Source organism: Trichogramma pretiosum, unplaced genomic scaffold, assembly GCF_000599845.2.
Source record: "Trichogramma pretiosum strain Unisexual culture from Peru unplaced genomic scaffold, Tpre_2.0 scaffold15, whole genome shotgun sequence".
Classification (NCBI taxonomy): Eukaryota; Metazoa; Arthropoda; class Insecta; order Hymenoptera; family Trichogrammatidae; genus Trichogramma; species Trichogramma pretiosum.
Genome location: NW_019641686.1, coordinates 2,681,976 through 2,704,778, shown reverse-complemented (window position 1 = coordinate 2,704,778; position 22,803 = coordinate 2,681,976). Strand labels below are relative to the sequence as shown.

Below are 22,803 nucleotides of genomic sequence, written 5' to 3'. Positions count from 1 at the left end.
TTTCATAATACAGCTGGTAATTGAACATTTACACAAAACCAGTACAGTTACTTTTTTTGACACAGAACGACTTAACACAACACTCGCTGTGATATTACATAAGGCTAGGCATTACAGACATTTGACGATTTATACTTATGTGTACAATAATAATAATAATAAGCCTCTCAGAAAAAATAACATTACAAAAACTAAGCTTTGGCTACAATTTAGTTGGAGGCTAAAATAGATAAAATAGAAGTAACAAGGTAAAAAAAACAAGAAATGATTACCTATTTAGTATATAGTATATAGTATCTTTACATATTTAAGAACATATAATTTATTTACTAGATTTTGCATCATAGCTAAATTTTGAGAGTAATTCGTAATCATACTTTGTTGTACATATTCTATATTCACGTGAGCTATTGTTAGGAATAAACAAAATTTTTTTACTGTATTTTGATCGAGGCACGTGATATAGAACATGTTTTTGATTTTCGTCGATTATATAATTTGATTCATCAATATATTTGAAACTCTCAGGTGGCAAAAAACCCAGTTCCATGGAGGCCTTATAGTAACTTTCACGGGGGTAGTACGCTTCCCAGATTAAGTAATTTGACTTATTGCTAATCGCATCTTCAACGTAATTTCTTATTAAGTGGATGATAAACGTATGAATTCTTGGGATCATAGCCTTTTCATATAAATATGAATTTTTGTATCGTTTTGTGTAGTCACTGCTCGACGTATAGTTTATGTGAAGACAAGCTCTTAATACTTTGCGTTCGGAGATTTTAAATCTTTCTATAGTGCTCGCTGGTATATTAAACCACACTGGGCAGCCATAAGTTAAAATCGGTCGGATAATGCACATGTATGCTATAGTTGCAGCTTTTGGTTGTAGGTGTGTAGAGAAGAATAGTTCGCTCAAAGCTCTAAATACTCTCATCGCTTTTTGGAGTTGTGTTCTGTTGTGCATTGAAAAATTTAGGAGGTCATCTAGCCATATACCTAAGTATTTGACCGATCTTTTGTGTGGCACAGCAATATTATTGGTTTGATCATTAATTTGGAAGTTTCTTCAATTTTTTCTCGTGTAGTTCTCTTCATCATTTACTGGTCGTCTAAACAGGATCGTCTCACATTTACTTGTATTCACTGACAATTTCCAATTTTTATAAAATCGTATGATACTATTAAAAGTTTTGGCTGAGTCATTAGGTATCTGTCGTTGTGAATGAGGGGTAGACTGTATCTCCATGGCTGACGAGTTATTAACCTGCAAATTTGTTTTTGACGTGCTTTGCTGATACACTAGAATATCGGTCTTATCGACTGGGGAGTCTTGGGTTATGTCAGCCGTTTCGTTTCCGGCATGTTGCGTCTCCACGTAAGAGATTGAATTTCGGCGATTTTCCGTTTCGCTTTGCTGTAGGTTTACGTTTTCAGACATTTCTGATGATTGACTGTTGCCGTATACTTGGCTTACCGATACAGGTGACACACTTGTAGATGATCGAATGCTTATTTTTAAAGGTTTTATCGAGCTTGGGTGTTGTTTTTGGTTTTCAGTTTCTTGCGGGGCTGGCGCGTTCTCTGAGTCGTGGACTACTTTTGTAGTTTTTTTGAGCTGATTGATTACTCTATTGTCGGCAGCTTGTCTATTTGAGTTTGCACTATTAGCAGGCTGATTTAGCTTTCCAGTCGTGGAAGGGCTGGTTACTTTTGATTTTTTCGGAGTACGAAGCTGTAGGGTGCTTGGTGAAGATTTATTTTTACGCTTCTTCGACATATCAGCTATGCGTAGCTCACTGGTTTTGTTAATGTGATGATCATTGTACTCATTTTATATTCAGGTACTCAACTGTTATGAAATAAAACCACACGTAATTGTGTACTTCCAGAGCAATATGCTTTGAGATGCTTCTATGATTTTTGCGCGTAATTTTAGGTTAAGCGTTGCTCCTACCTTATTGCGCTGCGACCGTTCGCTACCAGCGCTCGGGCGCGACGACTCACGAGAACAGTAGTTTTCAAAGTGATATGGACGTAGACATAATTCATCCCGATATCAAAGCATATAAAAAAAAAGGAAGCAAATTTATTACAGGATCGGCACACAGCAGCGGTCTCAAAAGTGACTCTAGAATGAAACGCGGAATAGCAGGATCGCCGAATCGTACAAACTTCTTTATCGATCGTGCAGCATGACGGACGACGAGATAGAATCGATAAATGAAGGCTTGTGTCCACTATTCTGCTTGTGTTTACATCTCTACCTTATAAGAAAGCTCAGAGTTGAAAAGTGTATGAGAATGGGAATTTGGAGAAAATGTACTTAAATTAAAATCAATCAGAAGTAGGGGAGATCGGGGTGTGTTGGCATGTGAGGTAAGTTGGCAAAATGGCATATTTCTCCTTATCGCAGTGACTTGAACCGATATGGTGCCATTGCATACAAATACAACCTATTATGGTGTTAGCACTACTGATAGTATTATTTCTATACAAGTTAGTGGTATGGAGAAATATGCATTTTTGTCAACTTACCTCATATGCCAACACACCCCGCTCTCCCCTAGTATATAAGTAATATATAACAACCGTGATAATATAAATGTATTTGCCGTAGATAATTTTTAAGGAACAGAAATTAGTAAAAAAAATATAAATTGCTTGTGAGTAATAAGTTTTTATTAATGATTCAGTAAATTTAAAAGATAGTACCGACTAGTATTATGTTGATTATATAAAATTGTACGTATACATGCAATTCATACGTTAATATTTACGATTAATATTTAATTTGAAACTTGGTCATGTAAAATCAATTATAAGTATTATTAAAAGCAACGATGACAAATGAAAGTCTTGTTGTTTCAATTATCATCTGTGCACATTTCTTGAATACATCTTTTATGAGCCGATCGTTGACAATCTGCGCATACAATGTTAGGGAGGTCTTTTTTATAAAAACAGTATATGCATACTTTTGTCATATTATTAGTGTGGTCGATGAGCAACTGAGCTTTTGTCTCGCGATAATCATCGGGATTGAATACTTCTGCAAACTCTTCTTGTCGACCAATTGTGTCCATATAATACATGATGTACACACCGCAATTATCTATATCTGTTCGTGGTTGCATGGGGCCCTTTGGTAAAAATGGAGATTTAATCCAATCAGTCTCTGTTAAAATGTTACTTTTTATTTTATTATATTGATGTAAATAAGATGTAAAATTTTTGTTTGCGTTTAGTGTTCTTTCCGATAAGTCATCTGGGTCTGATTCCCTATGATATGGATCTACATGCATCAACTGCTTCATCTTAGGTCGATAATAAACAAGCACCAATGAGAATCCTTTACGAAGGGTAGGAATATATATCTATACGACTTCAAAAAACCGTCTATCTTACACATGGACCACTTGCGATTCATTATGATTTTATCTCCCAAAATCATACCACTCAGTTCGGATGGTATAAATGTAGCTTCTATCCAGAATTTGGAATTCACCTTGCAAAATGCATCCATCATGTCACCATTTATCCATACATCGGGATTCAATGTTTGAAATTCCTCGGAGAATAAATAAAAATGATGCGACTTCTTTAGTGGATAGGGTGGTTTATCATAAAGACCAATGGACATGTTGCAATCATAATTGCGTAAGTAGTACGCTGCATCCTGATTCAGCCCATTATCGCGCTTTAATGAGTTTTTCGCTTCCTGTAATAATAGTCAAAAAATTATTTTATACTGCTATTTAATTTAATTTTACTAATAAATAATTAACACTACTTTTTTCTGTTTTTTTGATGGCAAAGATTTGGGCGTGGGCTGACTACTGCTCTTGATTCCATAAATTATAAAATTTTAATTGTTTAATAAATGAATAGAAATATTTTGAAAAGTTATTTACTTACAATGCCGTAGTTCCTGTTGAATAAATCGATTCTTCGTACGCTCTTATAAGGTAAATGCGCCAGTTTTCGGACACTTAAGAAAAAATCTCTCTTCGCTCATTTATAGAGCTTATGCATGATGTTTAAAAATTTTTAAAAAATACCATTTGATAGAAAAAAATGTTACCTTTCGAATGGGTATGTTTACTTACCCCGAAAGTAATAACCATATGTATAAAAAATCATTAAATGAAAAAAACGCAAATCGCCCAGTTTTCGGCCACAAAATCCGATTTTCGACCACCTCAAGCCTAGTTTTCGACCACCCTTGTTTTGCTAAGTTAATTTGACTAGTAACAATCAGACGCGCTTCGTGCGCGTTGATTTTTCAGTTTTGATTTTAAATAGTGTCATTTTCACCGTAGATGGCACTTTATACTATTTCGACTCGTGTCAAAAGTAACTCGACCAAGCAGAAACCATTTATCGTGGCTTGACATTTTAATCAGCCAAGTCTTATGATGATTCTTCTTTTTTGATTCAGGCCATGGAATCTCTATAAGTATTGAGATCACCATGGGCTGCTACTTTACTGCTTGTTGTTATTATATGTAGTATGTACATGTGTTCAAATCTGTTGCTCAATTTGTGAGGAAGTAATTTTAATCATTTATACCAACGTCTATATCAGATAAGTTGAATTTATTATTTATTGCAGAGTATCTAAAATTACATTGAAATATTGCATTAATGTTAGGAATTTGAATTTAAATAAAATAATGATATTTTGTGATTTTTTTTCAGGTAACTCAAAGTTGAAGAATTGTAAGAAGATTATACAAGTTACTGCTATTTAATCATAAAAAAACTTGGTAACTATTTAAAATTTGTAACATAATTAAATTCATTTTATGTTTATTTATTAAAGATCTAATTTAACAATCTTTTTTATTAATCTTGAACCACTTTTTCTTTGGTTCTCTGTTTGTTCAATACTTTCAATCATTTCTTTTTTGATTTTTTTGGCTATTGGCCCATCGATTACTGATAAGTCTTTTTCAAGACTATGGTGTATTGTGAACTTATGTTTTTTAATCTTTTGTTTGTCTGTCGCTTCTTGGTTTTGTTTTTTTGTAGATTCTTGTTTGCTTTTCTTTGCTAATCTTTTCATTTTTTTGGGTGATGGCCCTTCAATAAGGTGGTTTGCTGTAAACTTATGTTTTATATTTTCTTTTTTACATGTCGCTTTTGAGCTTGAAACATCTTCAGCTTCTTCTATAAAGGAAACTGCTGTACTTGAAATATTTCCAGCTTCTTCTAGATCTGACACTTCTGATATTAAAACATTTTCATCTTCTTCCATATCTGTCTCATCTGATTGATCAAAATTATTTAAAACACGAGTGTCTCTGTTTTTATTTTTATCTTCTTGTTTTTTTTGCTTTATAGCTTCTTGCTTGCTTTTCTACAGAATATCGGCCTCCAACTTTTTCTGTTTATTAATTTCTCTAAGTTCTTTCCTTTCCCTTTTCATTTCTTCCAAATTCTTTTTTTTTCTTGCTCTGCATTGATGTGTTGTCGCCAAGTACTTGATGATATTGCATGTGGAAGCTTTACTTTAGTTCTAACATTGTTCTAAAATTGATTCCGGTACAAAAAGGTCAAAACAAAAAGGTCAGACCGAAAAGGTCAGACCCCAAGGTTCAAACCCCTGGAAGGTCAAACACCAAAAAGGTCAAAAGCCTAAAAAGGTAAAAAAAAAAAAATACTACATTATCGTCGAATCTAAAGGTGCATGTAATGTCCGAGATCCTTGAGGTGTTTTAGAACGTTGTCGTCCTCGACGTATTCGTTGTAGCGCCTCACGATGTTAGATATCCTGTCTTCTACCTCTTGCAACTTGCCTTTTGGCATGTCCCGAACTGCCTGGCCCAATCTGATGCAAAATTGACTCGGTATCGCCTTTCTCGTGTTGCAATTCAGCCAAAAAAGCATAGAGGCTTGGGTGGTGTCTTCCAACAACCATCTGGAATCGATTGTGCCATCCTTCAGATGCGTTGTTTGTTCTTGCCGCACCATCAAGCACGGCCTGGTATTGGTTCCATAGGCGAAGCGCATAACGGACTTCCTCCCTAGCTCTTCTGCCTCTTGCTTTTCTGCCACGAATGTACGTCGTCTGTGCAGAAGGAGAATATTAATTTTAAATTGTAAATAATAGTAACTATGTAGATAAACAGACGAAGTTACGTAGCATATATATGCTCGTACTGAACTGTACGTTTTTATTTTTTTTATCTTTTTTCGAGCTGACCTTTTGGGTATTTGACCTTTTTTTAATTGTGACCTTTTTGTCATTGACCTTTTAATAGTTTTGATCCTACCGGTATTGACCTTTTTGTTTTGAACTTTTTGTCCGGGTACCAAATTTTCACAAGCTCTTCGACTTCTTTGGCAATTGCATCATGACTCATCTGCTGTATGTTGACGAGAAATCCGTATTTTTTACTAATCTCCAAATAAGCAACTTTACGTGTTTCTAAATTTTGAATTAATACATCTAAAATATAAAAATAGACGTTCACTCGAAAATGATCTGAGGCAGAAAACTGAAAATCTTCTGTGAAGTTATCCTCGTCAAAATGGGTTCTACGCTTTCGAGAATGCTTTTTTCCCCATTTATAACATTGTAATTGGCTCTTTTCTTTACTTCTAGTCTCATAATAATTAAATGTGTTTTCGTTTCGAAGTTCTGATAAAAAAGCCATCAGAGATTCGTAGTTCAACACTACATTATTCAACTCTGCCAGAGATAATTGCAGAGATTTGCTGACGGTATTAAATCTATTTAATACGTCATTCCAAAAAAGCGCTATAAAGCAACTATCGAATGAATTAAAAAATTTGTACAGATTCTTGGACTGTGTCCGAGTCAAAGGCTTCTCAGTTTTATCCTCAGAAATGCTTTTTAGAGCACCCAAAATTTCACTCCAAGACTCGCACAAACTTTTACACGCATCGTGGCGCGCAGACCATCTAGTAGTCGAGAGGCTTTTTATGGTTGTTTTTATGCTTTTCTCTAAAATTTTCCATCTATTTGTTGTGGCCGAAAAGAAATTATATAGTTGTTGCACCATTGAAAAAAATCTCGCTGCCTCCGAACTAGACTCTACTGCGCTTACTCCTACTAAATTTAATGAATGTGCCGAGCATGGTACATAATCTGCCAAAGGATTCAATTCTCGAATGCGTGCTTGCAGTCCAGAATAACACCCTGACATATTAGCCGCATTGTCGTAAGATTGACCTCGGCAATCGTTCAAATTTAAACCAAGCTCCTCTAATGTCGTTAATACAGCAGTGGCAGTCTCTTCGGCTTTATGTCCACAGTTGGCGATGAATTTGAGAAATCATTCTTGTGGCTGACCATTCGAATCGACATAGCGAACAATAAAAGTGAGTTGATCAACGTGAGAAATATCAGGCGTTGAATCAACACTAATGGAGAAATATTTAGCCTCCTTGATTTCGTTGAGAATTTTTTTGGTCAGTTGTTCTGACATAAGTAATATAAACTCGTCGCATATTGTGGAGGACAAATACGAGACAGAGCCACGACCTCGATTTCCGTACTTTTCTATGTGCTCTGATAACGGAGGATCAAACTCTGTCTCGTAGTCGACGAGACTCTGTCAAAAGTTCGATATCGTGAAATATCGGGAGAGTTTGTTTAGATGTAAAAAAGAAAATAGAAAAAAAGTAAAAAAAAAGTCAAAAGAAGAAGTATCTACGTCACGCGGGGTTCCCAGGAGGTAACCCATCCAAGTACTAACCGCGCTCAACTTTGTTTATATTCGGTGATCGGACGAGAACCGTAGTTTTCAAAGTGATATGGACGTAGACATAATTCATCCCGATATCAAAGCATATGAAAAGAAGGAAGCAAATTTATTACAGGATCGGCACACAGACAACAATGAGCAGGAAAAACAATATTCAGCTTTGCACTATTGGCACTCGTCTGTCTAAAAAGCACGAACTCGCATGTTAGCCATAAGGCCAAGTAGAGGCGGGGGCGGTTTATCTCGATGTAAAAAGTAAAAGTCGAAACAAAAAAAGAAAGAAAGAAAAAATCAATTTAATACAAAAATCTAATAGCTAATAGCAAGTAGAGGCGGGGGCGGTTTATCTCGATGTAAAAAAATAGAAAAAAAAATTTAAAAAAAGGTCAAAAGAAGGAGTATCTACGTCACGCGGGGTTCCCAGGCGGTCACCCATCCAAGTACTAACCGCGCTCAACTTTGTTTATATGCGGTGATCGGACGAGAACCGTAGTTTTCAAAGTGATATGGACGTAGACATAATTCATTCCGATATCAAAGCATATGAAAAGAAGGAAGCAAATTTATTACAGGATCGGCACAAAGGCAACAATGAGCAGGAAAAACAATATTCAGCTTTACACTATTGGCACTCGTCTGTCTAAAAAGCACGAACTCGCATGTTAGCCATAAGGCCAAGTATAGGCGAGGACGAGTCTTTTTTATAAGTCTTTTTTTATGAAAATTTATTTTTTCCAATGATCTTTTCTGAGGTCGATTAACCCCTGCTTTTCTGTTAATTCTCTTTGCTTTGAAGTACCGAGGTTTTTTGGTCAATGTTTGCTTGCCAAGATATTCCGGAGCATCTTGCATTGGACGGTCGACTCCATTTTTGTCCTACATGTTAACCATCAGGTACTTTCTGACTACGATGTAGACTGCGAGATATCTTTCGTGAAGCCGACAAGTTCGACGGTACAAATCTTTGTGGCGCTTCAGCTGTGAAATTATTCAGTCTCTCGGTCATTATCAACGGGGAATTTGAACAGTCTGTTGCGATATTAGCCGTCGACCGTTTACAACAGTCTGGTGTATATGTTTGAGTGTTTATATAAATTTTTGCACATATGTACGCAATGGCTTGACGAGTATAAGCCAGAGGGAATGCTCCAAGTCGCTGCGATTGTGAATGTGACCCAAGAGAAGAAGAAGTGACGATGAAGAACAGGAAGAAACTTGAAATTGTCTTTTGACTTTTCTTTTATACAAGTTTTTCATTCTATACTCGGCTACAGCGAGAATACATTGCCGCGTGTAGCGCACGTATTCATTGCACAATCACTTTTTCGATCAAGTTATATTGCCCTATAAATACGGCCCAGCTCATTCTTTTATTATCACCTTTCTTGCGCTTCACACACCTACGCACCGAACATCACGCCTGGGCTTATATATTTTTTACTCTTTCTTTTTATATATCCTATGCGTTGCGAGGGGCAGCCTGGCAAGGGTCGCGATTTTTCTGATATAGGTATAGCGAAGCTCTGATGTACGATGAAATTTTATTCTTGCGCTTGTCGATTGAACTGTAATTTTTCATGACTTTTGTTCCGAGGACTCGATCATTTGGAATTCAAGGATAGCAAGCGGTTCGATTCGACAGATGAGCGTTATGTGTTTGTCTTTCACGCGTACACTTCGCCAAAGCTCATCATCTTAAAAATATTATATTCATATGAGTTCAAGTCAATCGGTTCGGGAATTGGGATGTCTCCGCGCTCTACTCAGTTACAAAAATGATTTCCCATTGGTCTGTCGCATAAAGTCGCGAAACTTTTTCCTTTTCGCGATGAAGGCGCGTTATAGATTACTTACTATTTCTTGGCTCAAGTACGTGATCCACATTGAAAACTTACTCAAAAAAAGTCATAAGGGCGTGCAGTGTAAAATGAGACAATGTGAAATCTATGTGACACTGGTGCACATTTCGACCTTTACATAAATATCTTTCAGGTTAGTTTTACGGCAATGCAAGATCGCTCCTCGCTTTTATTAAAGTTAAAAAATTGTGTAGCCATTACTCCGTGATAATAGAGGCTTCAAAACGACTACGATTCATCTTCATCTCCACGTGCGTATATGTATAGTACTCACTACAGCTACTTGAAAACTTTTATCTCGCTCGTACATAGCCGTCTCTCGAGATTCACACGTCTTCCAGGAACAATGCGTATAATTCGCACTACTGTACATACATATACGATGCATACGCACCTATGCACAAGTAGGTAGGGTACTGTAGGGATGTAGCTGTCTGTTGTATATAGAGAGATACGAGCTGCTGTTGCTGCTGCTGCTGCTGCTGCCAATTCCAGATCCAATGTTATAGTCCTCCGGACTCAATACGATGTATCGATCGACGAGCTTTAGCCTCAAGGCATCGTCATGTCCCTATACTGTATACACGTTATTTTATCCACCTCCGCACGTAATATATATATACGTGTGTGCGTTATATATAGGTGTCTATTGGTTAATTTTGATATCGACAATGTTCGCGTTAAGCTGTAAATTATCACGGCTTGATAGATGTAGGGCATGAAGGAGAAGCAGATTAATTCGAGTATATGATGCGCGCCCTACACACTGCCTCATCGATCATCTTGCTCGAGCTTATAGTGTGCGCGCAACGCCTTTTGCAAGTGATCAATGCACTTACGCGTCTGATTGATATTTTCTCACGCAGCGACTGCCACGTACGAGTTATAATTTAACTGCAGTCTGAAATTTCACAATTGACACACTTGTGCGGTGTGATATATCTTTAAATCGAAAAGCATGTTATTTTTTATTATAATAATATGCGACAAATTTGGACGAACTTGGGTAAGATCGACGGATGTTGAGGAGCTTTTTTTCATGTAGCAAATTATTTTTGAGATCAATTATGGCTCTACTCGGTCGTTCACTTCGTGTATAATAACGTCTATTTTCCCTTGAGAGGCGAGCTCATATTTACAGCTATTTATTAGCAATAAAATATTCCATCGGGTTAAATTAATAACGCGTTGTGCTTGTTTTTTGGTATCTTTGCATATATTTGGTTGGATAGTTATTAAAACACGGCTATAATACGAGACTAAAAATGAAGAAACAAGTGCACGTCGAGGCTCGTAAAGTTTACAAGTATATATCTGGATTGAGCAATAATTCGATCGTCTCGTTTCTTCTGAAAGGGGGCTTTACATACAAGTTTATCTAGAGCGCGCCAAGTCTTTGGACTCAACTAATGTGTATATTACATCAAATGGTGGGGCTATATGGTGGGGAAATTCACTTTTCTAGACTTATTACCTCTCTAAAACGACTTATCGACGAAAATAGGAAAATCGCGGAGAGGCATAACAAGCCGGATGGCGTATAATCTATATTTACGATACGATATCACAGATACGTGTGTATGTGTATGTGTGTATGTATACGGCCATTGAAACTTAATCAGCAAGAGAAGCTTAACCGAGCCGAGTATAGATATACTTGTAGACCATAGATTATCAATAAATATATAAGGCTGTATGCGTGGAGGGAGCGAAACGCACATAGTGCGAGTCTTACGGCCAGTCTCAACGATAAATCTCAATTCCTTGGGCGTCAGGCCTGCAGCCGCCTGCCTGGCCGTGCGTATACGCCTGTAGTGTGTACATATCGCCCGAGCCAGCTCGTAAGTCTCGCAGGACTGGCTTATCAATCATAATCGTCACATAATCAATAGAAAACGCAGCGGTGCAGGAAGCGAGCAAGGAGCAAGGGCCGTGAAAAATAAAGAAACCGGCTCGCTCGTGCTCGCGCTGCATGTGCAGACACCTGACTTTACACTCGCTGCTGCCGCCGAGCCAATAAAACGAGCTCGAGCTGCATGTACGCGCGTATGTGGCCTCTGACAAATGTATAACTATGCAGGTTGCGCATGCGAACGCTCAGCCAGCGGAAGCGCACGCGTTCGAGCGTATAACGAGAAAAGAAAGCCGGTTCCGTCAACGTATGCATGCACGTGCGTATGTATGCGTCACGTTGATTCAAATCCGGCGACAGTACTTCCCTGGGAGGTCTCGCCTGTGCGGTGGCCCTTTTTTCTCTCTCTCTCTAACCTTTTTTCATTTCTTCCTACAGCAGAGTGAAGGAGGAGAAAGCCGTTCCATGCCGATCTTTCATCGCGTCTACATTTATTCACGCGTACGAGGCGTCCCTCTCCTCGGAGTCGATTTCGATTTGATTGCGCGTGTGCCGAGCGCCAACGTGTCCTCGTAGCGCGTCGCGTCGATGTCTCCTCCACCGGCACCACCACTAGTACTCGACAGAGATGAAGGGTTTTTTTGCCCCTGCGTCGCATATACCGAGCTGCGACAAAAAGATTTCGTCGGCTAGATTGAGACAAGAGAGCCAAGTGCGAGCATAGAAAGAAGGAAACACGCGCTTGTCGTCGACGATGATCGATATGTCGAGAGGAAAAAGAAAACCCCGAGTATTAGGCTTCCCTACAAGCGCTTATATACATACATAGGAATTGGCTTGAACATTTTTCCAAGTTTTAATTTCGCCAAAAGTTTTTTTCGCCAGCTCCCAATGATATGTCGCGATAGTCTGCGCGATCGTCTCGAAGGGTGATTTGTCGTTTTGCGTTCAGGGCTTGGGAAGAAGAAAAATATTTTCAGCTGCCTCAATAACTGCTTAAAGACGTTTCAGCTTTTTCCCAATACAAATATAAGATCGTAGACGAGAGAGAAAATGCCATCAGGAGGTTATTTGATTTTTGCCAACATGAGACCTCACCGATATTGGCTCAGTCCTTTGTGGCCGTGATGGCGTATTTTTCTTGGCACTTTTCATCCTGGCTACGGTTAATGCATCCTAATGCAAACACAGAGTATAGCTGTTAGTACGTCAAAATTACACTAGCCCTCCCGCGACCTCGATTGCGCTTCCGCAGCGAGTTGCGGATGCAATATTCTAGAGCATTGGTTAAGCGAAATGCGATTCTTGCCACAGTGTCGAATAGAATAATTTATTCGATCGTAAATTAACGCGCTTCGTCCCGAGCACCAATGTATTTTACCTGCTATATTATGTACCCAGCGTCTGTGTGCTATAAGCTCGAAGAGCATAAAATAACGATAAGTATGCTCGACGAGCGATACACGTATACGTAAGAAGACAAAACAATCGGGGCCGTTTGGGCAAAAACACTCTGCGGAATTCCCATAATAAATCCTGGCCTATTTGTTTTTCCTTCCTCTCCTCCTTGGCGATCGTACAAGGCGCTACACACCACGCACGTGCACAGCTCCAAGTTGCGTATGAGTGTGTGCGCGCGAAGCCTCCTGGACTAACTTTTACTGCCGAACAATCGCATAAAGTATCGGTGCACGATCTCATATTAGAATACGCGTTTTCAGTTTTGCACCCTCGCGCGCTAGCTCTACGGACGTATATATCCTGCACCCTTCGAATCGTCGTACTACTCCTGCCTATACACCCCTTCGCCAAACATATATCAGGAGGACGGCCGAATATCGCAAATGTTCGGAGAAAAGCCCGAGGAGTTGCTCGCGTTCGTTTGTGTTTGTGCGTGTATGTATAGGGTCGCGAATGCGTAGGACGTCGCGCCGAAGCTTCTGCACACGATTGCCGAAATCTGTCGGGCGAGTTTCTCCGTGCGCCACGCAAACGTAGCCGCGAGATAAAATATCGACTCCGAGAGCTGTAGGGCGAGGCATCGAGCGCCAAAAGTTAATCTCGCACTCGCAAAAACACTGCACTCGCCCGTATGACTATACATCATGCGCACAATCATGTTCGCAGTAAGCAAACGACGATGCACGCATACACACTCACAAACCGGAAAGCAATAAAAGCCACGTAGTTAAATCTGCTCGTAATAATACGCGAGATATCCATCTCTGAGCGTATATCGCTTGCCCTGCCTTAATTTCCGCAAGTATGATTTTTATAATCCGTCGTCGGTTGTACGACTAAAAGTTCCGCTCACTCTTTTTTCTATTAGACGTATACGCGCGACGATTTCGCTGAGGTCGCGCGCACACGTCCGGCCAAGGGCGAATCTCTCACGCTGTCTTTTTAATAGCCCGCCGTTCGAGCAGCGCTTGTTTCTCCCGACGTGCAGCTTCAACATTTTTTTATTCCTACATACTCGCGTATAAGCTTAAAACTCGACACGTACATCGGCAATGAAAAGTGAATTACACGTGCCTCGAGCTCGGAGCAGCTTTATGCTTTAATATCCGCGCGACGAGATATAAACTCGAGTGTATAGAGTCGGCGGGCCACATGACTTTTATATAATAAATAGTCGCACTCATCGATGATGAGCTCGTATTCATAGAGCATAAGGAAGAGGCGATTGCCGATGATTCGTTGTTTTAATTCACAAATCATTCAACTAGCGCTGACACTCACAATATTATAGTTTAAGTATATATAGAAAAGCGCAAGGCAGCGCGAGGAACGACTATGGCAAACTCTTGGCACGAAACATTGCTGCTAAGCTCAGGTACTTTGACTTGGTGTAAATGAGATGCAATTATTAACTTCAAAAGGTGCAGTTGATCGAGCGCTAATATTTGTTATTCTGCTTACGCGATTTAATTAAGAATAAATACGCGGCCATAAGTAAGCTCTGTCGTTTGTGGCGTGCTTCGTGTGCTCATACAGTTCGATTGAGTGCCAAGTCTGCACAAAAAAAATCTACTCGTTCGATGTGTAACTCACGCGTCGTGTCAAATGTACGAAAGCTCGCGTGCATAGGTAAAAGAGTAGAGGGGAGGTAATGTAGCGAGGCACTTTGATTGGGAACGCGAAAAGGACTGCATTGGTGTGTACCGTATGTGTTTATACCTTATCGAGCTTGTGTGGCAAAGTGGCAAAGAGCCTAGCTCGGGCCAGAGACGAGCTTGGTATTCCAGCAAGCTAAGAAGTATAGATATTGCCCTACCCCCTAAGATTCAAAGCATACCTAGTTGCGGAATTTGACCTCATTATCCATGCACAACTGTCGACGAGGCTACTCATCCAGGCTAATCTACCGCATATTCGCGCAATATAACGCTCACACCGCCCACTAATGAATATATAGCCGCTGTTTGCCCCCAAGCTTTTGGGTGTAGCAAATTTTCTAGCTGCTTTTTTCGCTTGCACGTTTGTAGCATTTCAATGTCTTCGTGTATTAAAAAATTTTAATATTTTATGATGTTGCGTCGATAATTGGGTCAGTATCGTAATCGGTGCCAGTAACAATATGATCCACACAAGTGAATTTCCCATCGACGCTCTGGCTCTTCAAATGAGATAGATTATAGCTACCAAAATTCTATTCGTTGAGTTCGCCGCAACGTGCGATGTACACCACAAAAATACGTAATAAAAAATTGTGTATCGAGAATCAGCAGGCTATAAATAAATTAGCAGCTTTTCGCACCTTCTCGACAGGCGTAGAAAATGGAAGAAAGTAAGAAGGATAGCTGAAGGTAAACGTTTGGATATACATACAGGCGTTGAAGCGATGACACGAGAAGCAAGCTTATAATTCAGCCTCACCGAGCTTGTGCACAATAATACGCAGATGGACTCGATCGAAGGAATGAGCGAGAAGGAAGAAGACGAGGAGCTCGAGTCGATCTCGGTGTCGAGACGAGTGAACGAGTGAGCGTGTGACAGGCTTAACTTGTCAGTGTGTATATGGAACGCCGGGAAAACGATCTCCGGTGATACATCGTGTAGCTCGTGCTATAGCCTTGCTGAGCCTGGCCTACGATGCAGCCCGTGCACTACACGATCGTTCCTCTGGAGACTCGAGCTATATGTGCTGCTGCCGCACGACAATCGATATTCTTGTAGCAGTTGTAGCTTCCACCTATGCCGCACCTGATCCAGTTTGGAGAGAGCTTGTCCTCTTGGGGATGAGCCGATGCGGTGTATAGTATATATATATATACGCGCGCGAGCGAGCAAAGAGAGCACGAGTGAGAGCCATGTCAATGCCAACGATGCCGCCACTACCTACGTATAGCGAGCGTGAGCAACAGCGCGATGAGCTATACGAACCGACGACCGTCATCCCGATGAGCGATGATTAAGAAAGTAATATAGCACGTGCTATGCAGTGCGCTTCGACACGACTATAGATTTTATGCGAACGAAATATCGTTACGAGTCAAGATATTGCGACATCGAGCAAGACAAAAAATTACTCTGATGTATATGGGCTTCATTCGATTATTACCTTATCGATCATCAGCCCGACCCCTTTGTTCGTTCGTGGATTTTCTAAAACATTGCGTATACGTGACATATGTATGAGTGTGCAGTGCACTCCACGCGCTGCCTAATGAAGGTGTGTCGCAGCTCTCGAACCGGATGAATAATATGTCACAAGTAAAAAGTGATTGCACAAAAACAATATCGTAAAAGTACAAATGTAGTGTATCGATTCGTGTTTCATAAAAAAAAATACTTCACTACAAACCTTTTTACTTTTGTCAGAAATTCGGACATGATACTGCTTTGTCTCGTGTTTTATATTTTTAAATAGAACATTTTTCATTTAAATTATTTTGTGTGAGTATTCAACTGAGCTCAGCCTTTACGAGGAATTCAAATAGTAAAGTTTATGAAGAAAGTATGAAATCATTGGAATTTTCATATTCATGTATTTATTAAAATATTTAATAAAATGTATGAAATAGTATTGTTATCCTGAACTTTTCTAGAAATTAATAACTGTTTGTGTAATTGTCTGACTGACTCGAAAGGTTTATTGAACAAAGATTTTTTTTAATAAAGTAAAAGAGAATGATTTTTCTCTTTTGCAGTAGAATCGGTCTTGGGCAAAAAATTAGCGGACAAAATTATAGCCTGCCTAAGGGTTGAGTGAACTGGAACATTTAGCGAGTCATGACGTCCGCTTTCGTCGTGGGCGTCCGTATTTAATCAGAATTATTGGAGCCTATTTTTTCCGCCGAGACATTGTGAGTTGCTGCATGATACGACAACAAAAAGCCTCTTACTCCCTGTACATATAGATCATTTCGTTTTTTTATTGTCTAGTCATTGAACATGAGGCTTGCGACATTCTAACTTCAATTGGTAGTACGAGTAGACAAAAAATGCGAATAACGTTTGTCTGTACACAATAAAGTCAATTTTGCGGGATAATAATTAACTTTTTTTAACAGCTTGAAGGTAGGCTAGATTTAAAGTACAACAAAAATAATGAATTTAAGTTTCCCATTACAGTACTTACGAATAATTCTCGTAAAATAAGATCTTCAAAAAAAATATAAAAAAAATTAGCGGACAATTATTCGTAATTTTATTCTTACCGTTTATAAAATGAGATAGAACCCAAATTAACTGATGAGCAAATATTTCAAGCATGGGGTTGTTTTAACAACAATAATTCATAATTTACAAATATAAAGGCAAGTTAAAAATTTGCTTGAGTCAAGCAGATTTTTGTTATGAAGCACTCAAAAGTTTCGAGTATTCTTCCTGCCGGCCTTTTTTTGTCATTATGTATAAAATAAGTGTGAATCTGTGTGATACAGTGTTTGTTTTTATTGTTAGAAAACGTATACGCATCTCTGTTTCAATGCGTTTTTTTGGTAAAAAATCACTCGATCGATGTAAGAACATATTTTATACTCTTTCGTCCAATAGAATATTTTGCTCTATGTTAAAATATTCCTATCTCCCTCTAGTGCCAGTAATGAACTAATACGACCATGTGAAGGTTAATCCAAATAATAATAAACCTTATCGAGGAAAAACGAATTTTATTTCTATTGACTATAACTTATGATGTAACAAGTCAATCACATATCATTGACCATCATTTTGCCATGTATATTAGTTGGTTTATCCAACAATGGTATCGCTGATATGATTGATGAGCTTATTTGTATTATTTATGTTATTATTTATTCATATTTTACATATATTTATTTGAAGGAACGCCCATGATGATTAGAGAAAAAAAAGAACTCAGCCATGGCTGAACGTTATATCAGTGCCTCGAATTTTGAAATTGTACAAAAAATACTCATGTAATTATAGTATTCTACTTTACTATCCAAGTATTCCTGCTAAGTCTATGTATGAAATTCGTCAGTTTTATACATTTAAAAGTACAGATGTATTAAAAATTTAGTTGCATACAAACCATATCAGTCGCTAGAACGCAGGTGCACAAAAATATAAAAGCATGTGCGACTTTTGATTCTGATTTTTTTTAACTAGCGCGTATACGCTCGCATGCGTGGATCGTATTTTTCTAGGACTACCGTTCTACGACTGTAAAAAAGAAGTCTGGAGCTCGTGAGCATTATGAGCCACTTCGAGGGGATTTTCAGTCTAGCGAAAGGTGTATATCGCACAAAGAGCAAGCATAAAATGATATCTCTTCTTGCCATGGGCAGCGCGAGTGAGAGCAAAACGTTTGTTTTCCTATCTCGCGAAAATCTTTGACTCGTAAAGCTCAGCTTTTATTTCTGGTTATTAAAGTTTTACGACTCGGCCGGCTGATTTGGATTTGTCACCCTATATGGCCGATTCTTCGTCAAACGGATGTGTTCCAAACATTTTCTTGTTGTAACATAATGAACAAATAGCCTTAGATGCCAACAAATTTACACAATTATCACCAAGAGCTATTTAATTTTCATATAAGTACAATCTGATCGAAGCATTCGACTTCTACAAAGCTATTGAAGCATCAGTTTAATTACTATACAATTTTTTCGATAGCAAAAATAAATAAATACTTTCTCACTTTTACAAACAAAAGGAAACATCACATGTTTACCGGATTGGGTAAAAATTAATATTGTTGGTAAATTCGATTTAATAGAGAATAGTCCATATACCAAGAGATTCGTTCATGTGACACAGTGGTTGCTCTGCCTGCGAAGCTCAATTGACCGCGCCAACGTGACTACTTATCTTGTAATTTCGAAGCCATATATTGGAAATTAATATTAAAAATTTTATTTTGTCCTTAATACGTCACTTATACGTAGAATCTCTCCAGTAAAAAAATTATAGAGACTTCTTGCAACTAGTGGAAAAAATTTTTGATGTTTTGAGCGAGAAAAATTGAAAAAATGTGGTAAATTTAGATTTGGTTGACCATAAATTTTTACGTTTTTTTGTTTGTTTAAATAGCTATACATTTTTTGACCGAATTGTTGTTTTTCAGCGTTAGAAAAAGTAGAAAAAGTGAATGATCATGTTTAGAAAAAATTAAATGTATCATTACGTTGCTAATTAAATGTTGAACTGATTAAAAGTACAGAAAAATTATTTTAGCATCGCACTATTAAAAGTGATGATTTCACGAGTTACATCGAAATCGCCTGTTAATGACTACTTCCAGAAATATTTCCAATAAATGACTGGTCAACGTCTAGTAAATGACCGATATACTCTAGCATACGTTTTTATCAAAATTAAACTCTACCCTTTGTTTAGATAATCAAATCTATTCATAGACCCTTGTTACTTGTTCAGTGCTGGTCGAATCAGTAAACCGTTTAAATTGATTTTATTCAATAATCAGTCGAAGTAGATTAATGGCAAAACTAATCTGTACACTATTGTATGCTCAAAGAAGTGGTCATTAATTATCTGTATGCCAATCGACGCCTTGTCCAGTTAAAGACTGCAAACAAATTTTCAATACTTGTTTATTTAACGTTAATATAATTTATATGGGTCAAAAGTTGGATCAAAATGTAGGTATAAAATTGTTCAATGTTGGACAAACATTATAAATTAGATTAAAATTCGTATATTCAATTTATGAGGGATTATTGATCAAGTGGACATTAACTAGATGGTTAGAAACTGGGCAGTTTACCCTAACTGTATATGGCATTATTGGAGTAAAAAAGACTTACGTATCATGGTGAATTGAGTTGGTAAATTATTAAATGTAATTTTTTTGGGTTTATTTATCTTTTTGTTGAAATCGCCTAAGCATTCCTTTGTAGAATAATATTTTATAAAAATTCTAAGGAAGGATTGCTTACAGTATAATTTTTTTTATTTGTCTCTTGAACATTTTGTAATAAATAAATCTGTTGCATTAAAAAATGTTTTAATTTTTAAATTTTCGTTTTTATTATTATCCCAATGGTTCAATTTAATTAGTTAAGATTTTAATCTCATTGACATTTATTTTGTTTTTAAATTTTTCGAATAAATCATTGTAAACCGTGCATTGAATTTTAAGACCATCATTGCTGTTTATCATGAATTTCCACACAGGTTTTCTTGTTTTCTTGTTGAAGTAAATTTCAACGGTAAGTATCTCATAAACGTATGCTTTTAGAATTCTGTAATATTAAAATATGTTATTGTACAGAAAAGACAATTATAAATTAATTAAAAATAATAATTTTACGTCGACTTCTTTATCGATATTTTACATAAAACTTACCTTTATTACACAAAATAATGATTTTAGAGAGCAATCCATCCACATCTTTCCTACACTATATAGTATAGTAGGTATAGTGGCTTAATTAAAAATGTATCTTGCTAATTTCATACATACTTTTGTAAAAAAACTCATTTCTAATGATTCTTCTGTAATAATTTTCATAAAAATGAACTAATGATCCAATTATAATTGTTATGAAATCTTCTACTTTACTGCCAGGTAAAATTGAAATATCTTTAAATATATATTAAAAAAAAAACACTGCTTTTTTCAGCATAAAACATTTGTTCTTGGATTTGGTAGTAATAATTATGGTTTTTTTTAGTTTGAGTACCTGCTCATTTGGACTTTTATAAATATAATCAACAGTTGTTGGTGATATCTTAAAGTTGTTAGCACTGTACAAGCACTTTAATTCCATGCATTTATCTTTATTTAATATTCCACCCGGAAATACTGCTAAAAAAAAGACCAATAAGGGATACAAAAGTGTATTTCTACTTTTTCTATGTCCTTAAATAGTTTGAATGGATTCAGCTCACATTTTTTCATATGAATAATTACAGGTAAATGTGCTAAACTTTTTGAGGATATTAATTTTTTTGATATCTATTCGTACTTTTCATTATTAGTAAAAAAAAATATTTCCAAAGGTAGAGCTATTTGATCTCATTCGCCTTTCATTGAACCATGACTTATTTTCTGATTGACCACCAGTATTTATTTTAATTTCTTTTACCCTCTTAGCAGAAATTTTTTTCAAGATCGTATCAATGAGGAACTTATCTTCTGGATGCATCTTAAGTAGTTATGGTCTTGATAAAGTGCAAATTTATCGTCTGGCTTAAAAAGATGCATCTCAGGAAATGATTGCAAGGACAGAGCAGCAAAATTTATGCAATCATTTCTAAATTTGGTAAAATAATTGTCTTGATTTACAAAATTGCATCGAAAGTTAATAATTGATTTTTCAACTTGTCACATTTCGGTAGTTTTAAATTTATTGACTTGATTGGCGAGTTTCTGAATTTTATTTTGCTCGAGGAAATGTTTGTAACTTATTAGCGCAAGTATGGGGCATCTTGAAAGTCTTGCTATTTAGAAAAATTTTCATTGCTTCTTTAACAACTATTGTATGCTTTCAGCACATTCTTATAATGTACTCTTAATGCACTTATAATGAGTGATTTTTATTTTAATAGTATAGAAAACAGATTTTTTGAATTCTGAGGCTACTCTAGCACATGTATCTTGATTCGGTCAGACAAAGGGTTGTCACTTCCTATGTAGCGATATAAACGATTAAACTTGATTTTTCAAAAAAAAGTTCTAGTCACTCCAAATTTCAAAAACGTATTTTCATTTTTCAATTTATTTGGGGCATTAAAGTGCTAAAGAACAAATTGTTTATTTGAACATTTCATATACGAATACGTCTGACGAATCCAGGTCGCGCACACTTCAAAATATCGGATGGTAAATAATGGTAGCTTCCTGCAGCCGAAATTTCAAATCTTAATTCGAAAAATTAAAACCTGTAATTATTGCGCTCGCTCGATTTTTACGGGATAACTCGATGCGAGTGATGAAGTTTCACTTCAATAAGCTTGACTCCTCGAACACAAACATTATAAACGAGACTGGGTGGTGGTATATCAATAACAGGCACATATTTTTTCTCTATCCGACGCAAAACGATGTGCGCAGATCATCGCGCTTTATGTGTTTACGTACCACTCAATAAATCATAAGCACACGTAGGCGGCAGTGACGGCGCTCACATAAGCAGATGTGCTCGACTCGTATCACAGCTAGCAGTACATCAAACCTAAAACATAGTCAGATCGGAGAACAGAGCAGAGCCCACACTACAAACGCGAGAGCAGACAGGCTGACAGACAGTTTCGACCCCTCTTTCCTCATTTACTTTTGTATTATATACTATGAGCGGGCACGAGCTTAATTAGCGCGAGGACGTGCGCGTTAATTAGCCTGCTGCGCTCATGTGTGCGCGCGCGTGTGTGCAGCAAGGGTACGGGGATGCGTGTGTCGCTGCTGCTCTATAGCAATGCAGATATAATGCGTTGCTGCTCGGTCCCCATACCATATACATGGCGAGTGCCTGGACGTGAAAATGCATTGCGGTCACGTAGTTTTTGCCCAAGAGCAATGGCAGTAGTGTTCGTAGCGTTTTAGGGGGCGATGTCGCTACGTACACACTTACACACGTACGAACAGAGACACTGACCCATGCAGCGTACGAGGCAGCTAGGACTGCTGCTGTCGTCACCTGATCGATAATCGTCGCGCACGGATGTCCATTAAAAAGCTCGACGCGTCGCGACTGCGGCGGCCGCACACGTTTCACATGCGAGCCGTCACCAAGCCGATCCGAGTACGGAGCTGTGTGCAGCTTTTTTCGTGCAACCGTCTCGACACCATCGCTTGCTCGTAATAAGAAAAGCTCCGCGTCCGTAGACATAGGTATATAAAACACCTGGCGGCTGGCACAGGCGGCGCGGATAGATCGAGCACTCGCTCGCTCGTATACACGTACGGGCTTCGCACGTGGGC

The 22,803-nt window shown here is 37.9% G+C and overlaps 2 pseudogenes; both read right to left on the bottom strand.

Annotated features, from left to right (window-relative positions):
• Positions 1-7,678: 7,678 nt before the first annotated feature.
• LOC111694190 lies at positions 7,679-7,797 on the bottom strand (annotated as a pseudogene).
• Positions 7,798-8,135: 338 nt separating this feature from the next.
• On the bottom strand, positions 8,136-8,254 carry LOC111694191 (annotated as a pseudogene).
• Positions 8,255-22,803: the final 14,549 nt, after the last annotated feature.